Raw genomic sequence first — 11776 nt, 5'->3', positions numbered from 1 at the left:
AGAGGAGATCAGCCAGGATGAACTAAGGAGCAGCAGCCAGGGACATGGCCTGAACCAGGGGGAACACTACCACCGCTGGAGTTTACTGCTGCCGCCGACACCCACCGCACACATCACAACGAAGTCCAAATTCCCACCTTGCTCCCAAAGCAGCGCCTTCAAAAAGGATACGGCGCCAAGGGCGTCGCCGCCGCCCAACAGCGTTGGGGTTTTCACCCGGGAGGACAAGGGGGAGGGGGTGGGGAAGGTATACCTGACCAACGCCTCCAAGAAGGTGCGCGGCACCCGCGGGCGTCGCCGCCGTCACAACCAGCAGGACGGCTAGGGATTTCTCCTGGCAATCTTCCCGTCCCCACTCCCACCCGGCGAAGAACCAACATCCAATACGGAGCCGGCCAGATCTAGGGGGAGGACTTGTGAATCCGCCGCAGAGGGTGGTAGGCGGCCAGATCTGAAGCCGCGGAGCCGAAGCCGCCGCCGCCACGCCCTGGCTCGCATCCACCGGATACCTCGCCGTCCACACGGCCGAGGGGCACCGGCCTGCACCTGCGCCACCATGCGCCGAGGATCCGGTGGCGCTAATCCTGCCAGGGCCGCCGCCCCAGGTCCCGAAGCCCCCCGCGAGTGATGCAGGGCAGCAGGAGAGGCCCCGCCACCACCTTCATCAGCAGCGCCTCGGGCAAAGCCGGCGGCGAGGAGAGGGTTGGAGGGGGAGGAGACGGCGGCGGTGGGCTAGGTTTTTGTCCCTCGAGTCGCCCGAGAGGGCGACGCGAGGGAGAGGGGGGGAGCCTTGTTATGGACGATCCCAGTACCTCACAATTTGATCTGTTAGAAAGGTTCGTCGTGCGTGATGAACTTCTCCAGCTCCAGCTCCTTCCTCGTGTAAATCTTGATGACATCTGGGAGGTTGGTGTGTGGCTTGTAGTTCCCAAAGAAGGCACCTTTCAAGGTCTTGCCACTGAGGAAGTTCATTAGGTGGGTATTGAATGCCACCTCCTTGTGTGGGACACCCACCAGCCTAACCACGTGTAACACCCTCGATGCGACTATAGCTCCCACGTATCGAGGCACGACTTAGAGACATAATCGCATTGAAGGCATATGTCACAAGTTAGGCAATCTTCACAAACATCCCATGTAATATAAATAATAAAAGGGAGATAACATAGTTGGCTTACACTCGCCACGTCAATCAAGTACATAAATAACATTACATCATCCAAACACTCATGGCCCGACTACGGCGCCAAAATAAAAGAGAACCCAACATGCGACAACGGTCCCGTTCACCACCAACTGGGCACCACTATTGATCATCGGGAAAGGAAACATAGTATCGTTGAGAGTCTTCGTCGAACTCCCACTTGAGCTCATACACGTCACCTGGAGCGGAATCATCAGGCCCTGCATCTGGTGTAATAGTAATCTGTGAGCCACAGGGACTCAGCAATCTTGCACCCTCGCGATCAAGACTATTTAAGCTTATAGGTATGGCAAGGTAAAATATGAGTGGAGCTGCAGCAAGCGACTAGCAAGTATGGTGGCTAACTTATTCGCAAAAGAGAGCGGGAAGAGGAGGCAAAGCACGAGCGAGAAACTAGAGAACAACCTGCGCAAACATTACTCCAACACCGTGTCCACTTCCTGGACTCCGCCGAGAAGAGGCCATCACGGCAACACACTCAGTTGATTCATTTTAATTAAGTTAAGGTTCAAGTTATCTACAACCGGACATTAACAAATCCCATCTGCCCATAACCACGGGCACGGCTTTCGAAAGTTCAATCCCTGCAGGGGAGTCCCAACTTAGCCCATGACAAGCTCTCACGGTCAACGAAGGAATAGACCTCCTCCCAAGACGTTCCGATCAGACTCGGTATCTCGGTAATTCAAGACAACTCCGACAATGGTAAAACAAGTCCAGCAACACCGCCCGCTGTGCCGACAAATCCCGATAGGAGCTGCACATATCTCGTTCTCAGGGCACACCGGATAAGCTAAGCGTACGGGAGCCAACGTAACCCAAGTTACCAAGGGACGGCCCCGCACGGTGCTCTAGGTTGGACCAACACTCAGAGGAGCACTGGCCCGGGGGGTAAAATAAGATGACCCTTGAGTCCGCGAAACCCAAGGGAAAAGGCTAGGTGGCAAATGGTAAAACCAAGGTTGGGCATTGCTGGAGAAGTTTTATTCAAGGCGAACTGTCAAGGGGTTCCCATTATAACCCAACCGCATAAGGAACGCAAAATCCGGGAACATAACACCGATATGACGGAAACTAGGGCGGCAAGAGTGGAACAAAACACTAGGCGAGAGGCCGAGCCTTCCACCCTTTACCAAGTATATAGATGCATTAAGATAACTTAGCAACATAATGATATCCCAACAAGTAAATAAATGTTCCAACAAGGAACGGCCTCCAATCTTCACCTGCAACTAGCAACGCTATAAGAGGGGCTGAGCAAAGCGGTAACATAGCCAATCAACGGTTTGCTAGGATAATGGTGGGTTAGAGGTTTGACATGGCAATTTGGGAGGCTTGCAAGCAAGTGGTAGGCATCGTAGCAATGGCATAGCAAAAGAGCGAGCAAACTAGCATCGCAAAGATAGTAGTGATTTCGAGGGTATGATCATCTTGCCTGCACAGTTGTCAGAGTTAACTGGATCCTCAAGAGCAAACTCAACGGGCTCCTCGTTAGCGAACTCGTCTCCCGGCTCTACCCAAACAAGACAAACAAGCAACAAGGATACAATCAACCACGTGCAAACTCAAACAACACGATGCAAAGATGATATGCTATGTGGGATGCGATGCGGGATGCAAAATGCAAGATATGACAGGAAATGCATGAACCTGGCCTCAACTTGGAATTCCAAGGGTGTCACTGGAAAGATGAGATGAAATCGCTTGAAAACGATATAAAGAACGCCGGAATCGGAGTTACGGTTTGGAAATGGCAAGCGATTCAAAAATGACACCGGTCTGCGATTTACAGCAAGTAGGCATCTAAATGCAATGAGATGAACATGCTACGGCCCCCCCAAAAGACAAAAAAATACATGGCAGGGATGCACACAAGATGCTTAACAAAAGTCTAGCGCTGAGCTACGGCCAATTCATCCATTAGGATGTTCAAACAAGCATGGCAAAAACGCAAATGGTAAAACAGATCTCAGACTTAGTGAAATTAACACTTGTCTGGAATTTCAGATCATATAGCCCTCTTCGGAGCAACAAAACAACATGCTACAGGACCTGAACATGACAAAGAAAGATATGGCATGGAGCTACTAAACAAGCTTAACAAAAGTCCCTTAGTGACCTTGAGCCAAAAGGGATCACAAAATATACTAACAAGCACACGAACATAGCAAAAACATAATCAGTTTTCAGACTTAGTGAAAACTGGGACATGCTGAAACATAACTCACGAAGGCATGTTTACAAGCTCGATGCACTCACCACGGTGCAAGTCATGGCAAGACAAGCATACATCCCTAAATAAGGCACAAAATAAAAGCTATGCATGGCAATAACAATGGCATAGCATGCACGGATCAACTACAATAACATCGGTAAAATCGCAAACAAGTTGATGATCTGCCCAGATTCACAACGAAGTAAAAGTAGAGCTCGATTGACTCAAGCTAGGGTGCTCTATAATTGCAAGTAAAGACATGGATGGATAGAGCACTACAAGTTTAACAAAACTCCTTTACTGATCATCCTCAAAAGAGGCACGGATCACTAGGAAACAGCAAGAACATATGGCATCATGAACTAAATAATCCCAGACTTAGTGAAAACTGCTAAGTCCCTGAAAACAGATTTACCGGGTGCCTCACTTTGCAAGCTTGCACAAGTCACCACACACATCCTAAAAATTCATGGGTTGCACCTCTGGAAAGATAACAAGATGCTTAACAAAACATATGAAGGACTCACAGGCATATCATGCACACAACAATCATGGCAAAAATGACAAAAGTCTAAGATGAACTAGCAGATCTGACAAATAACTCACGAAGCCTCCTTCTAGCAGCATTTCGGGTATCAAGATGAACTCAAATGAAAATGATGCAATGGAATGAAATGATGTACTCGTCGAGACGAACATTATGATATACTGTATGTCCAAATCGGAGCTACGGATGCGGAGATATCACAGGTCAAAGATTGCATAAAAAATTAGGGTTCAGAGGGAAAAGTCAACCGTCAAATTTCGGATCTCAGATCTGCACGCTTCCCGAGGCTCGCCGGCGCGCACTGTTCACCGGAGCACGAAAGTCGAGGAGGGAGAGGTCGGGGGCGGCGAGGCCGGGCGGTGCGGCGGCGGGGCCGGACGGCGGCGAGGACGGAGTGGAGCGGGGCAGCGCGGCGCCCGGGCGGCAGCGGCGAGGTGGCGGAGATGCGGGGCGGCGGCGGCGAGGGGCGGCGGCGAGGCGGCGGACGGTGTCGGGGAAGAGAGAGGCGGGGGGCGGCGCGGATCTGGCCCGGTGGCGGCGAGGGTCGGGTCTCCCGCGGGCTCGCCGGGCCGCGCGGAGGTGGAGGTCGGCGGGGACACATGGCGCCTCCCGGTTGGCCGCGGTCGCCGACGGACGTGTCCGGCGCGCGGGCGGACCTGTCCGGCGCGCGGGGATCTTTTTTTTGGGTTTCAGAGAGGGAGAGAGATCCGAAAACGGGGGGGCTATTTATAGGCATAAGTGGAGCTAGGAGAGTCCAAATGAGGTGCGGTTTTCGGCCACGCGATCGTGATCGAACACTCTAGATGATGGAGCAGAGTTTGGTGGGTTTTGGGCCAAGTTGGAGGGGTGTTGGGCTGCAACACACACGAGGCCTTTTCGGTCCCTCGGTTAACCGTTGGAGTACCAAACGAAGTCCAAATGGTATGAAACTTGACAGGCGGTCTACCGGTAGTAAACCAAGGCCGCTTGGCAAGTGTCGGTCCAATCCGGAAATGTTTAATCCCCACACACAAAAGAAAGCTAGAAATGATCACCGGAAGAGAACGAAGCGCCGGAATGCAAAACGGACAACGGGGAAAATGCTCGAATACATGAGATGAACACGTATGCAAATGCAATGCACATGATGACATGATATGAGATGCATGACAACGACAACAACACACGGAGACAAAAACCCGAACCCGAGGAAATAAATATAACTTAACGCCGGAAACGGCAAGAGTTGGAGTACAAATAGGGAAAGTTACACCCGGGGTGTTACACCACGCCCCACCCTTGCACTCAGACTTCATGACTGAGCTCAAAGCAGAAAACACATCAATGCTCAGAATGCTCAAACTACAAGTGTATCGAGAACATACATCATGAAAGCATTCAAAGGAAAATATCATGGCGTCGACGTGGCAAGTGCAATCCACGGCTCTGTTGACTCCAATGTTTGTCATCTCAACAAGCACCAGGAGCATAACTCAATTGCAAGCATTTGATACAATATGGCATCCCGTGAACAAATTAAGAGATAAATGTATGCTCATGCAGAGAATATAACATACCTCATGCACTGGCTTGGTGTGATCCTTTGGGTTTACAAAGTCGGTGCAGCAAAATTTCTTAGCTGGCTTTTTTGCAAAAGTTCAGTATGTGTTCGTAAACAATTATGAAAATGTATATATTTTTTGTTTCTGAAGATAGCAGTAGACTGTAACGTGTTCTTATTTTGCAGGGTTCAAGTCCTCATTGATAATACTTGATCCCCTATCCATCCTGGCCCCGTCCATAGCCTGATCATGTGAAAAGAACATACAACAACGACTGACGTTTATAGGGAATAATTCTCATCAACCTCCAATAGTATATTGTGGTAGATAAAATATCATGTTTCACTTAAAGCAAGGCTTACAACTCCAAGGCTAAAAATCGCCACCCTCAAACCCTTTGCCGTTTTTGCGAGGCATTCTAAATCTGAATATGGTGTTTCATTGGGAAATAACAGCATCGGAACAATCACTGAAGGTAGAGGTCCGGACGAAGATGAATCTCAGTTTCCAGCTGATGGTGAAGTGTGATGGCCCATCACCTATCAGCATGCCCCGGTCGACATTGATCCTGTAGAGGTCACAAATATTATAGTGAGCACATTCCTTGCACTGGCCAATGAACACTGGCAGGACATGGTCATCTGGCACGAACTCGGTCACGCCCTCTTCATTGCTCTAAACAATGTTGCGAGGGAGAAATAACTTGGGAAAGGACTTAGATCAAAAAATATTTAAATGCAACGACTAATAGAACATTAATTGAAATGACACTGCTCCAAATAATCCACAAAATATACAATTATGTGCATGTGTTTTCTTGGAGAATTACTAATGAGCTAAAGAAGAAAAACACGAGGTCAGGAACACAGAGCGTAGATCCCCTCCAAAGAATATGAAATAATTTTATTTTACAAAGCACACTTCTAGGAAGCTTGTGTGATGAAGTTGTCGTATGATGTTTCTATCCCATGGCAACAAATATGATGCTTGCTTTTTATTATTAGCTACCAGGAATTTTGATTCTATTGCAGATTATACCCATTTGTCAAACACCTGATTGCAATAATCGACAAATATGTATATCTGTCTAAAAATCTAGCCATGCCAAAACTAAAGTAGTTTACACAATCAAAGCATCACCAAACGAGCACATGATAGAAATTGCATGAGAGAAAAATCACAAGGAAGGGTAAAAATGTTGATAGAGGGAAACATTAGCCGAAAACCATACCATTTGATGGTTTGCTCCAGAGTAAGATGGGTGATGGACCAGGAGAGCACCAAGCGAGACAACATGCATATAGATGCATGTAATGAAGCATCAACAAGTTGGGAAAATTGAAACACATATCTCCATTAGTGTTGCCAACAAGTGGCATATCATCTGCCATGAATGCCTCGAGGAACTCACTGTTGATTGCTTTCTTCAAAACCCAATGACTTTCTCTCATTGATTTGCTTCACCTAACAGTGAACGCAGCTTCGCCTAGACCTGCATCGGCGTGCGGCCCGGAAGGCCCGAAGCAGCTTTACCACATAGGCTCGCTCCTCGACTGGATGGCGGATGCCCGTGTGAACACATCGCCCACATCGGCTCAACCGGCTTGCCTATCCACCCACAACCTGCGACTGCATCGACAGTATTTTCTTTTGCCCGCGGCTCACCAGTTCGCAGCTCGGCTAGTACCTTCCACAGGTGCTTGGAGCAAAGGTCCTAGTCCGCTTCATAAATTAAAACTTGGAGAAGGTATTTCATGTACGCAGCACCGAAAAATGATCATGAAGACATTATTCCTAATTTTTTCTAGTAGGTTCATTCCACACTATTAACAAAACAAAATGATTCCATTACAAAATTTTGAGCAAAGTGAACAGTACAGAACACGCCTAAGAGTATACTGGCATGATGTTACTACAAGTCTACAACCGAATAGAGCATACCATTATATTTTGTAACACCCTATTACCTATTAACAGATGCCACTGCAAAATTATGAGAACGATCTACCATACCTGAACACTAGCTTCCTCCCTAATATCTCATTTGCCTCATCGCATAATGTTTTTACCTGCAACTGGCTCAATCAGTACAGAAGAGAACTCATGGATTCCATGAAATATTTGTAGGGGTTAAGTGAAATACCCGGAGAAGCAAATCTACATGAGTAGATTGTCACCTTCGAGGAGGGGATTTGACATCAACTTCCATTGGAGGAGAGGACATCACCAGTGGTCATGACCTGCAGATGAGCACCCATCCACCCTTGATGGTGCCTGCTGAGGTCGTAAGGGCGGGAACGCCTGCATGACGGGGAGGAATACATTGGCGGCTGGGTAGTCCCCGCCTTTCTCTAGCTCGACTCATCTTCCCATCCTCCCGAGCTCATCCTCTCATCTTTGTCACACCTTCGACCTTCATGGAACAACGGGACAGGGAGGCGCCATGAGGAGGTAGCACAAGGAGCCGGAGGTAAAAAAAGGAGGGACAAAGGAGGAGGGGGTTGCGCAATCGCCTAGCTAGGTGCAGAGCGATCAAGAGGAGGGAAGGGCGTCGTTGCCTGAGATCCCTTCAGCGGCGGCGGCGATGTCGGGGAAGGGGATGAGGCGCTGTGAGAATGGGCTGGAAACTATTCGCCCGGCGCCCCCGAGCGCCGGGTTCGGGCTGGGTCTGCCAGCGCTAATTTCGGCCCGAGCCGGCGAAAAATGGGCCCTTGGGGACGCGACTGGGCCGATTTTTTGGCGCCGGCGGCCGAAAAGTCGCCTGGGGGGTCTTCTTGGGGGCGCGGGTGGAGATGCTCTCAAGGGTGGAGGCCCAGTTAACCACAGACTTCAGATTTTTCTCCCGGAGTAACTGCCCTGAAGGACGAGTGGCCCAGTTCGCAAAGTTGAGTTGATCGAACGGCCAGAGATGTCCGAACAGCGAGATCCAAAGGTCAAAATCGTTGATAGCGTGAGAGAGCTGGAAAAGTGTTCAGTTATAATGTATCTAAATATAGTTGATCACACACAGTTAGTGAAAGTAATCGTTCTATTTTTTGGCTTTTGGTTTTTTTTTGCATTACTAACTGTACCGGTTAGCATGGTAGTTCATAAGCAGTCGTTACCTTGTGTTTTTTGCACGCGATCGTTTCAACTAGTTTTTTCATAGTATGCGTACAATACAATATGTGTGGAATAAAATGTGTTGACTGAAATGGAAATCTATGCGATGGCAGATTCAGTAGAAATAACATGGCAGATGCAGTAGAAATAACATGATATATTCTATATAAATAACATGGCAGATTTAGTACCACCCACGGGGCAATTGTAGTCACTGATTCATGTCATTTTCTGTCAAGTTCTAATGCCGATCAACAGTCATTCTCCCATTTTTTTAAATCTAGACCATCTACCTTACAAAAATGTCACCAACACCCAAGTACCTATCCTCCAGAGTTGCTCACGGATTGCCCATCCCTTTCTTTGTTTTCTTGTGTTTTGCTTGAATCTCCAACCCCGATTTGTATCTGACCTCTTTTGGATGCCCTTTTGTGATGGAATGGGGCGGGTTCCTGACCTGGGTTTGCGTGCTTGCTGCTCTAGATCCTACCTCCAAGTTTTCAGATGATGGACCCATGGACGAAGGCACACTTGAGGTGCGGGGGAACCTGTGTAAGGATTCTTCAGCCTTCCTCTTTTTGATCTCATCAAGCTATCTTTTCAGGGCCTTCCTGTGTTTTTCTGCCACCCTCGCTGTCTCATCACTCTTGCATGCTTCATCTATTAGTTTAGCATAGTTCTTGGTCAACACAACGTGCCTCACAGCTTCCATGGCTGTCTCTTGTCTCTCATCATGCACATCCAAAACTGCATTTGATGTTTGTGGCCCCAACGCATCGTCGGCATCCCAAGTCCATCGCCGCCGTATGAAATGGTGGGGCAATCGTGTTACCGCGACCATGTCCATTACTTTCGGTATGTGACAGCACACAATTCCATCCCGTTCGAATTTGCAACATTGGCGGTAGTATTCGCCTTCGTTTATCGAGGCCTTCACGAAGTAGTTCCTTCCCTTGTCCGGGTCTTCAGGTTCTGAATTCGACATGCCCAAGAGAGAACACACCTTGAATGTATGTTCGTCCATCTGGTAATCCGTGTACATGCTGGAACGCTTTATTTCCTCCTGGAATCTGCATTTTTTTGTGTTTTTGTTAAACTCTTTATATGACGCTTTTGTAGCACCTTATGTTGATGTAGGTCGTAACATACCAAACGTATCTAACATCAATGATGGCATGGAAATGCTGATTTTTTTCCCACATTTGGTCTTCTGTTGTTTGTTTCCACATGGCAACTGCATGATATTTTCACATGGCAACTTCATAACATTTAACATGGAAAATGCATTTCATTTAACACGGCAAATGCAGTTCATTTAACATGGCAAATGCAGTTTTGGGTCACATGTCAACTACACATCATTTCAGACGGCAACTACAGTTCATTAAACATGGCAACTACAGTTCAACCCATAAGGCAACTATAGTTGATTTTGCATGGCAACTACATAACATGTTTACAATGTATTCACTGGCTATTTTTTAAAAGATCAGCAAGTCAAAAAAAAGTTGGCAACTGCATTGCATTCTACATGTCACCTACTAGCTGCATGCTTGTGCAAATTAGAACGGTAAAATTATTCACTTGTTAAAAATCTTGTTGGTATATATCTTGCTCATCTGCCTTTCCATCGGTAAATATGTTAACAATTTAGGCTGCTTGAGCGCGGTGTTTGCTTCTTGCTGTAGCTCAGATCCCAGTATTTTCTGTTGCAAAGCGGTGTATTGCTTGGCAAACTGCGGCAATGAGTTGCCAGGGCTCACGTACCGCTTCAAAACAGCATTGAACCCCTCGCTGCGCTGCATAATCTGCAGAAATGGGAAGAAGCACTACATGAAGTAGACCGGCACCCAGTACATTCGCTTCTCCCACAGGCTAGCGAGTGTCTCGTTGTCTTGGACTTGATATGTTTCAATCATAGCCGTCCAGCTCCGTTCAAACTCCTCCACCGTCAAGTTGTGGTCCAGACACAACTTGAATGCCTTTTGCAACTCTGGACGGTCAGTAAAGAATGGTCCTAGCGTCTCCTCAGCCTTCTTAATAATATGCCACCTGCAGTGCATGTGCACTGCCAACGGAAAGACCTCCTTTATGCCTGCACGCATGCTAAAATCCTGGTCTGTTATTATGTTCATCGGAGCAAGCCCACCCATGCACTCCAAGAAGGTTTTGAACATCCAAGTGTAACCATCCGTACCTTCGTTCCGAACGAGTCCGCAACCGAGCTGCAATGACTGATTGTGGTTATTTATTCCTATGAATGGAGCACAGGGCATCTTGTACATATTTGTGAGATATGTCGCATCGAACAAAATGCAATCACGGAATGTTTGTAGGCTCTTCTTGCAGCACCATCCACCCAATACATGTTTCTGACACAGTACTCATCGTCCAATCTTATCCTGTAGAAGAAATCAGCATCCGCTTTTGCTTTCTCTTCGAAGTAGGCTATCGTGTCTTCTATGTCAGCCAACCTGCTCTCTCTACGGTACTTTGCCTTTAGGTTTGTGACGTCTGCCGGTATGTAGGGCATGCTACTCAGTCTACCATCTCCGCTGTGGATCAAGGACAGTATCTGGACCATTCTTGATGGACCGATGTTACAATCATGTAGCAGCTTTATGAATTTCTTCTCGAGGGGGTGAATCCTTTGTGGGCGCTCAGAAATTTTACGAGATCAAACTTATTTATGAGTTCATGGTTGTGTTCATCGAAATATTTGGTGACCACCCACAATGCTCCATCTGCATTTAGCTTACACCGGACAGGGCATTCCGTCTTGACAATGATGCCTCTCTTTCATTCCGGCACGACAGGCGTAGCACCTTTACCCTTCTTGTTCCTTCGTGCCTTGTAGCGTTTTATCTCACCTCTGCTGTACTCGTTAGTTTTTTTATTTTCCTATGGTATTCGGTGTTCACCACAAACTCATGGAACATTGCATATCTCTGGTAGAATTCCTTGGTATCTTCAAATGAACCAAATCTCTACCCAACATACGGTGGTTGAGGTACCATGATTTCTGATTGCCCATCTTCTTCATCCCCTTGTGCTTCGTCATCAGTTTCATCATTCACTTCAGTATCGGTGGTTGTTTCATCTACTTGAGTGTTGCTTGTGCTGGTCTGTAAAGGTGTGCTTGTCTGCATTGCTGGAACGATTGCCAT

The 11776-nt window shown here is 47.6% G+C and overlaps 1 pseudogene; it reads right to left on the bottom strand.

Annotated features, from left to right (window-relative positions):
* Positions 1–813: 813 nt before the first annotated feature.
* Positions 814–11776, bottom strand: LOC147976017 (alcohol dehydrogenase 1-like; annotated as a pseudogene).

This window comes from Triticum urartu, chromosome 4A (assembly GCF_056163025.1).
Source record: "Triticum urartu cultivar PI428250 chromosome 4A, HENAU_Tu73, whole genome shotgun sequence".
NCBI classification, from domain to species: Eukaryota; Viridiplantae; Streptophyta; class Magnoliopsida; order Poales; family Poaceae; genus Triticum; species Triticum urartu.
This window is presented reverse-complemented; position numbering and strand designations above follow the sequence as displayed.